This window comes from Triticum dicoccoides, chromosome 3A, assembly GCF_002162155.2.
Source record: "Triticum dicoccoides isolate Atlit2015 ecotype Zavitan chromosome 3A, WEW_v2.0, whole genome shotgun sequence".
Taxonomy (NCBI): domain Eukaryota; kingdom Viridiplantae; phylum Streptophyta; class Magnoliopsida; order Poales; family Poaceae; genus Triticum; species Triticum dicoccoides.
Window position 1 is genome coordinate 714,147,891 of NC_041384.1, and position 8,492 is coordinate 714,156,382.

An 8,492-nucleotide genomic window follows, 5' to 3' on the forward strand; every position below is an offset into this window, starting at 1 on the left:
CTCTGTGTGTTTCCTTTTATCTTTTTGTTGTAACAATATGGGTCTGCCCTTTTTGAAATAAAAATTCAGGTGGGGAATCTCTCCCCTAGGTGAACTTTTAAAAAAAGTTACTACAACTTGATAAGATCCATACCAACAAAAATGATTCAAATATGATTGTAAAGTGAGAAGCTATCAACATTTTGCTAGGTAGTAGACATAGTTGTGCATCCTTCATGAGTTAAGATCGGTTGAATGAGTCAATTACAGCACTGGTGCTTAAACTTGTCGAGAAAAGTCATTTTAGTGCCAGAACTTGCGGTATACATTGAATTGGTGCCACAACTTGGCTCGTCGTGCAAATACAGTGCAAAACTCGTTTGTATACTCATGCGGCGCTAATGAGGCGTGACAGCGTGGCGTGGGGGCCCATTGTCAGTGCCCGAGCGGTGTAGAAGAGGCATGTGGCGTGTTCTTTTTTCAAAAAATAGCCTCGAATTTTCTTTTATTTTGCACAAAAAAACGTCACAGGACCGACTTGTCCGTCAAAGGCACACTCTCTGTGCCAGCCAACCGATGTGCGCAGCTAGCCAACCCACCAGGATAACGATTCAGGATACGCAGTAATTATATCATTTTAAATGATCCAACATCCACCAAGATAACCTCTACAAAAAAAAAACCGCAACACAACGTATGTTTCAAAAGTGGCAAAAGTGAAGGACGACGCTGAGCACTAGATTTTGTCAATATCTGACGGTTCGCGAGGCGGCGGATCTTTTTAAATGATCCGACACCCGACTCGTAGCACGTCCCTTGTCTTTCTTTCATTTTTTGAAAAAATTGTTAAAAAAATGTGAATCCCATGTATATATAATAGACTTACTTTAATATTTCTATTTAATATGCAAACACTTTTTAAAATTATACAAACATTTGTATAGTTCATAATTTAATTTATGGATTTTTAAATTAATAGGTTGGCATTTTTGGAATTACAGGAGCATCATTTTTTATGTAATTTTTTTATGTATATTATTTATAATTAGGATTTACATATTTTTCACAAATTTCTTAAAAAACACAGTATGTTTTAGCCCATGAGCGTGGTGTGTTAGTGACAAAAAGGATAAAATTTCCAATAGGGATCAAATGAATGTGGATGCAGTGTCCGGCTCATCTTATTTTTTGCCCCAAGTCACAGGTTTGAACCCCCACAGCAGCATTTTTTGTACTTAGTACAATTCTTAATTTGTGTTCTTTAAGGAAAAGTTATAAAAACCGTGTATCCACCTAGGTTGTCAAATGGTGTAGCACTAGGGTTGCTAACCGAGCGAGTGGGATGACTCAAATCACCAGTTCGAATCTTTGTTGGTGCAATTTTTCATTTTAATATAAAACTTGGGGTGCAGGTGGATCCCGCACCTGTTAGGGTCTTTTTGTGCGAAAAAATAAAAGTCGAGGGTGTCTTTGCAAAAAAAAACACGCACAAGCCTGGTCTACACCGCCCGGTCACTGATAATGGGCCTCCATGCCACGCTGTCATGCCTCGTCAGCGCCGCATGCGTCTTCAAACGAGTTTTGCACCGTATTTGCACGCCGAGCCAAGTTGCGGCACCAGTTCAATGTATGCCGCAAGTTCTGACACTAAAATGAGTATTCTTTCCAAGTTTAAGCACCGATGGTGTAATTGACTCAAAAAGATTCTCTAAAACCTTCTACAAGAGGACATTCCCTCCTCTCTTGATGAGTCTACTTTCATAATTCGGAAGAGCAAACTATGAATTATCGCTAAAAAATAATCCATATTTTGACAGCCTGGACAAAAAAAGAGGCTCTCCGACACCCCGTCCCCCTCCCCAGCTACACAACCCATTTGCCCGAGTTGTCTCGCGCCTCCAAACCCAGCCCTGGCCCCTCTATTAAAAGCCAACTAGCGGCTTTCAAACCTTAGCTGCCATCATTTCCCCTGTATCTCCACCCATCAGTGCTGCCACCGCGTCCCGTCTCGTCCGCCGTCGGCATGGAGCACGAGCGTGTGACGTGGTACAAGAAGCTCCCAGCGGAGCAGTTGCGGAGCTCGCCACCGAGGAGCACACAGGGGTTTTGCTCTCGTGCGGTAGTGGTGAACCGGCCGCGCCTCAGTCCCTCTAATCAGTGCTCACATCAAACTTAAGTGGATGAAATCTTCAAGCACCATTCTCTTTGGACGTACATACACTACAAAGTCATTAGCCATTGAACAGTACCGATTCAACGTGTTACCAATGGAAAACACATTCAGTTTGTTCATACTAAATGAGAACGGGCGTCTCTTTGATTTAGTTCTGGCAGAGAACCGGTCTGATTGTGAGTTTATTTCATAGTCCAGGGCAGACGCCATCAAAACGTACGACGGGCCAAGAGACCAATTCATAGGAGCTGGGAAACAATATTGTGCTCGTCCAGATGATATCATATCAGAATTCAGAAACCGTTATAGTAAGAAATGATATCATAAACGCAGCAGCACACCACCAATCCAGCATGTGAACAGCACACCCACCATCCATAGAAAGAACACACACACAGCAGTTTTCTTAAGTTTCCTCTCTTAGCTAGGGATCAACTCAACTAATAAACTACTAACCAACATTTTCACCGTGCAAGCAAGAGCAGCCTATACAATTCTTCAAGTCGAGGTCTCGTGAACAGGGGCAGGGCGATGCGCTTTAGCTGTCACCCGTACTAAACAGGGTCAGCAGGGCCAGGAACAGATTGATGATGTCAAGGTAGAGCGAGACGGCGGCCCAGACATACTCGTCATAGGTGTAACGCTTGATGATGTTGTCCGTGTCATAGACAATGTAGCCACTGAAGATGAGTGCCGCCAGCGCGCCATAGATCATGTGAGAGAGCTTGCCCAGCGGGAAGAAGATCCGTATATTTAGAGAAGCCATCATCAGTATTGATTGATTGTAGAATAGAGAAGCCTGATAAATGGGCATCATATCTGACCTGAACGAACCCAAAGACGAGCAACATGATGAGAGAAGCAAATAAGAAAGGACCAAGGAAGCTGAAGTCCTTGCCCCTCTTTACAGCCCAGAAGGTGTAAGGAGTGAGGCTCAAGCAACCACCGTTGTAAGAATCACAGCCTCCAAAATGACCTTGCATGTGCACATGCCGGAATATTTTATTTTAGCGGTTTCTTTATTTCATAATATAGAACTCGAAAAATTAGCCACTAATTAAATGAACTAATTGCTTTCTTATCATCTCGTACATCTTCCAAATGCAGAGGCCGAGGGTCATCCTCCTTTTCTAAAAAAATCATCTCGTACATCTCTTCTACCACAGAAATTAACTTCCATGTAAATTTGACCAAACAATTAAGTACGTGCATGCTAAATCTGACAAGCACATCACAAATGCTTAACTCAGACAAGCATATCATAAAAGGTGACCAACAGGTACAACTTAGCCCTCAACACAAACCGGGAAAATGCATCAGCTACAGTCACATGGGTTGCCTAACATTTGCATGGCCATGGCAAATTGGCAGCAACTATCCAATTGCCATACATAGTGACTAACAAGCTTACTGGTCATACACATGTAATGAATTGACACAACGAGAGGGGCATTATATTAGAAGACTCAAGAAGAAGCTAGGATCTGCGGGCAAGAACATAATTCATGGTGGGGGAGACAGTTACCGCTAGTGAAGGCACATGTCATGCCCACAGCGAAGCTGATGGCCACTGTGAAAACGCCGAGCAGCAGCAGGTTGACTGGGTGCTTCTGACGATAGCAGTACAACGGGCACAGCACTGCATACAACAAATTAACAAGCATTTTAGCAACGGGCACAGCACTGCAATTCGCAAGCCAACCACGTCCCATTCTAGTCTAGTAAAGCAAAATTATTCACTGCAAAAATCTGCAGTTGTAAGTACAACACATCCATAGTGTCAGAATTAATCCGAGGTACACGGTCGATCCACCGAGGAACAAGCAATCACAAGACAATGACGACACCGAAATTTGTTAACGAGGTTCGGCGAACTCGCCTACTCCCCGGGGCAATGACTACGGGCGCTCCTCCCCGAGATACCGCAACACCGGCCACCTAGGCGCCGCCACAAGCCGCCAGCACCCCCTTGCGAGCCTGTCGCTATCTAGTCGTCATGGGTTACAACATCGGGTGCCTCCTCATATATAAGAGGCCAAGGATACAACGTGTCCGACTCCGACACTACAAGTATTCGACCCACACTACAACACCAAGTCCAAGCGTAACCCAACTAGTACAAAATATTCGTCACAAAAACACAACAAACTCCACCTTGGCGAATATTCTCCACCACCTTGAATTTGTCCATGTGTCAAACTTCCATGTACTCCGGACTTGTGTTGTCTTCTTCGGAACTTACTGAGAGCTACTCGACAGTCTGCCCCAGACCCGCCACCGCCGTGAGACCCCGCTGCTACTCCTGCAACTCCAGTCTCCGTGACTCCACCTGCAATAGTGCTCCCTTGCAGCTTGTAAAGATGTGAAGCCGTCTTCCCTCCAATCATCACGGTCACCTCATCTTTCATGATTCTCATGGTCTTCCTATCCCGATCACAACGAAATACCATACCACCATCATGAAGAACACCGAGCGAAATTAGATTCCTCCTTAGCCCCGGCACATGCCTGACTCCCCGAAGCATCCGCTCAACTCCGTCAAACATCTTGATTTTGATGTCACCTACTCCAGCAACACGATAACCTGTGCCATCGCCCACATAGGCTAAACCAAACTCACCAGACTTGTAGGAAGAGAACCACTCCCTGTTGGGTGTCGCATGAAAAGAGCAAGCCGAATCCAACATCCACGCTTCACCTTTGGTTGACCGCCTGTCTGATACTATGAGGACATCACTACTGTTGTCTGAGTCATCACCATGAGTTGCCTTATTAGCACTTGCCCCACCATTGAGTTCTGGACGGTCCTTTCTCATATGTCCCCACTGCTTACACTTGTGACACTGTATATTCCTTTTCTTTTTCTTGTTCTTCCCAGCCTCATATCCCTTCCGCCACTGCTCACCCTTGACTAGCAAACCTTCACCATGAGAGACTTCCACTGCGTTCTTCTTTCTCATATCATAAGATAGCAATGCCGCAGTAATATCCTCATTCTTGACGGTCACCTTGTCGTGCGTCAACGTAGTGATCAAATGGTCATAGGATGATGGCAATGAACAAAGAAGCAGAATTGCCCTATCCTTGTCGTCAACCGTCGCACCCAAGCGTGCTAGATCCGTCACGACTTGATTAAAGGCGTTCATATACTCCACAAGATCTGACCCCTTGTGACGCCCCGAGACCGATGTGCCAGGTGTCTTCCAGTTATTCGCCGACGTTGTCATGTCATTCGCTTGCGTCTTGCATTTCATATCATGTCATCATCCGCATTGCATCTGCATGTTTTCGAAAACTTGCATTCGTTCGGGTTCTCCGAGTTCTTTCAGTTGTCCGTTCTGAGCCCAGACACACTTGCACGCGCCCGCGGCACGTCCGAAATATTATTTTATAAGTGGCCGGAAAATGTTCTCGGAATGGGATGAGAGTTGACGTGTGGTCTTATTATAGTGTAGATAGACCGCCTGTCAAGTTTCATCGCATTCGGAGATCGTTTGATGCCCCAACGGATAACTATAGCGGCATTATAGCAGGTCTAACGTCGGACATTTTCAGTCTCCGGAAATAGATGCCGGGCCCTCTCTCTCTCTCTTCTCCCCCTCGCAGTCTCGCCACAGCCCACCTAGTCCTCCTCCTTCCCCTCTTCGCTTCTGGGGTTGTCCGATGCGACCGCACGGTCCGAAACCCTCTCTGCACAGCGCATCGAACCCCTCACGTGCGCGTTCGAAATTGTCCCGAACCCGACCTGGGCAATCGTCACTGTTGGATCCGGATCATCTCCAAACGTCTACAAAACGTCACCGTTTTCTTATTTGGCCTCCCTAGCTATTTTATTCGCGACCGTCCGATTACGATCGGAGGGGTCCGATAGCCCCTAACTATTTCCACCAGCGTATATAATGGGCAACCCTAGGAATTAGGGATCCTGTCCCATCCTTCCATCCATCCAATCCATCCCCGCCGCCACTCAACTCCTTGATTTGCACGCCCGGCCAACCAGAGCCCCTCTCGATCCAACTCCATCCACCTCACCTGCTGCCTCCTCCCGCAAGCCTCCTATCACCCCGCCTGATCCCCTACTCGTTTGAACCCCTATCGAGATGCTCCCGCAACGACCCAGCGCCGGCCTCCCGCGCTTAGCCTCCTCCTCGCCGGTGCTTCCCCGTTGAAGGCTCCTGGCCAGCAACAACAGTCACCAGGAACCGCCCGTTTCTCCTTCTCCCTTCATTTTTTCCCTAGATCTCTCTCTCCCTCTCAGGTCTTTTCCTCTCACTGGTTCACAGGGACGAGCGTGATGGAGAGCCAAGCTCCCGATCCAGGTCCTCCCCGCCGCCTCGACGCCCGCAACTGGCCGGATCCTTCAATGCCTCGTCTCCTCCTTCGGGTCTCGACGGCACAGGCCCCGGCGACGCCTCCTGAACCTGTTAATGACGCCAAGTTCCCCGCCGCTGTTGCCGTTCCCCTGCGATGGCGCCTCGGCCTCCTCTGTGCCTGCACTTGAGGCCCCGAGCTCCTCCAGGTCCTCCCCGTCCGCTGCTCCCTGCCGTCCTCGACCTCCCCTGAGGTCCACCTCGCCTTGTCGTCCCCTGCGCTTCAAGTCCGTTCCGCCGGAGTTCCTCGTCACCGGGAATCGCCTCCCTGACCCTCGGACTGGCAGGATCCACTGCGCTCGCGTGGACCTTGCCCCTTGCCCGAACCCGCCGCCTGCAGGCCTCGTCTCGGCCGGGTCCGCTGCTGCCGCTGTTTCCCTGTCGAACGAGCAGAGCAGCTCGCCTGACCCCTCGCCCGTTGACCGATCAGGCTGGGTCACAGCCACCCCAAGCTCGACGCCCCCCTTTCGGCCTCACCTCATCACCGACCGGCCCAAGGCCCGCTGTGAGCAGCTCCCTCAGCCCCACCTCTCTATTGACCCATCTTGCACTAGTTTCGGCCCACTATGTTTTGTCCCTGGACCTGCGAATTTTGCTATTATCTTGAGACTGCAGTTTTGTAGAAAACCCCCCAAGCATCATGCATTTAATATCTTAATAACTGTGCATCATATGGAAAAACTTTATATATGAAATATGCTTAGAATTGCACCTAGTTTCATAATATGTCATTTCCATCCTTGTTCAAATTTTTAAAAAAGCTGTTTGTTTAAATTTGCTTAAATAACTTGCTAAAATGATTTAATTCATAGCTAAATAATCGTAACTCCGAATTTAATAATCTTTATATGTAAATGGGGTAGAAAAATGCCTAGATTATCATGGTGTGCTTGTTTTGCATGTTTAATAACTCTAAAATTATGTTTAGGGCAGAACAGTACCAAACCTAATATATGCATATGAGGAGTTTCCGGACTTGTTGTTTTGTTGTTCCGGCCTCATTTAAACTTGCCTAGATAGATAGTTTCATTATGCTTCATCTCTTGCCATGTTTATTAACATTTAATATTGTCGGGTACATAAACGAGATTGAACTAAATAACTTGTTGTGGTGTTTCGTCAATATGCAACTCGTTGCATGTTGATCTCCACTTAAGTTGTAGGATTGTTTGTGCATTTTGCCATGCCATGCTTCATTAAACCGGACATGCATCATACTTGTTGTGCATCATGCCATGATTATGTGATGGTTGTTTACTATTGTGTTTGCTTCTTTCTGGGTTACTTCTCGAGTTATCTTCGGTTTCGTTCCGGAGTTGTGAGGATCCGTTCGTCTACGTCCGTTTGTCTTCTTCATGGACTCGTTCTTCTTCCTTGCGGGATTTCAGGCAAGATGATCATACCCTCGAAATCACTTCTATCTTTGCTTGCTAGTTGCTCGCTCTTTTGCTATGCCTATGCTGCGATACCTACCACTTGCTTATCATGCCTCCCATATTATTGTTGAACCAAGCCTCTAACCCACCTTGTCCTAGCAAACCATTGTTTGGCTATGTTACCGCTTTGCTCAGCCCCTCTTATAGCGTTGTTAGTTGCAGGTGAAGATTGAAGTATGTTCCTTGTTGGAACATGGAGATGTTGTTCCTTGTTGAAACATGTTTACTTGCTGGGATATCACAATATCTCTTATTTAATTAATGCATCTATATACTTGGTAAAGGGTGGAAGGCTCGGCCTTATGCCTGGTGTTTTGTTCCACTCTTGCTGCCCTAGTTTCCGTCATATCGGTGTTATGTTCCCGGATTTTGCGTTCCTTACGCGGTTGGGTAATAATGGGAACCCCTTGACAGTTTGCCTTGAATAAAACTCCTCCAGCAATGCCCAACCTTGGTTTTACCATTTTCCACCTAGGCTTTTCTTTCCCTTGGGTTCTGCAGACTCAAGGGTCATCATTATTTTAACCCCCCCCC

General features: G+C 46.9%; 1 pseudogene; it reads right to left on the reverse strand.

Annotated features, from left to right (window-relative positions):
• Nucleotides 1-2,512: 2,512 nt before the first annotated feature.
• Nucleotides 2,513-8,492, reverse strand: part of LOC119273427 — a 43,182-nt pseudogene continuing 37,202 nt past the window's right edge.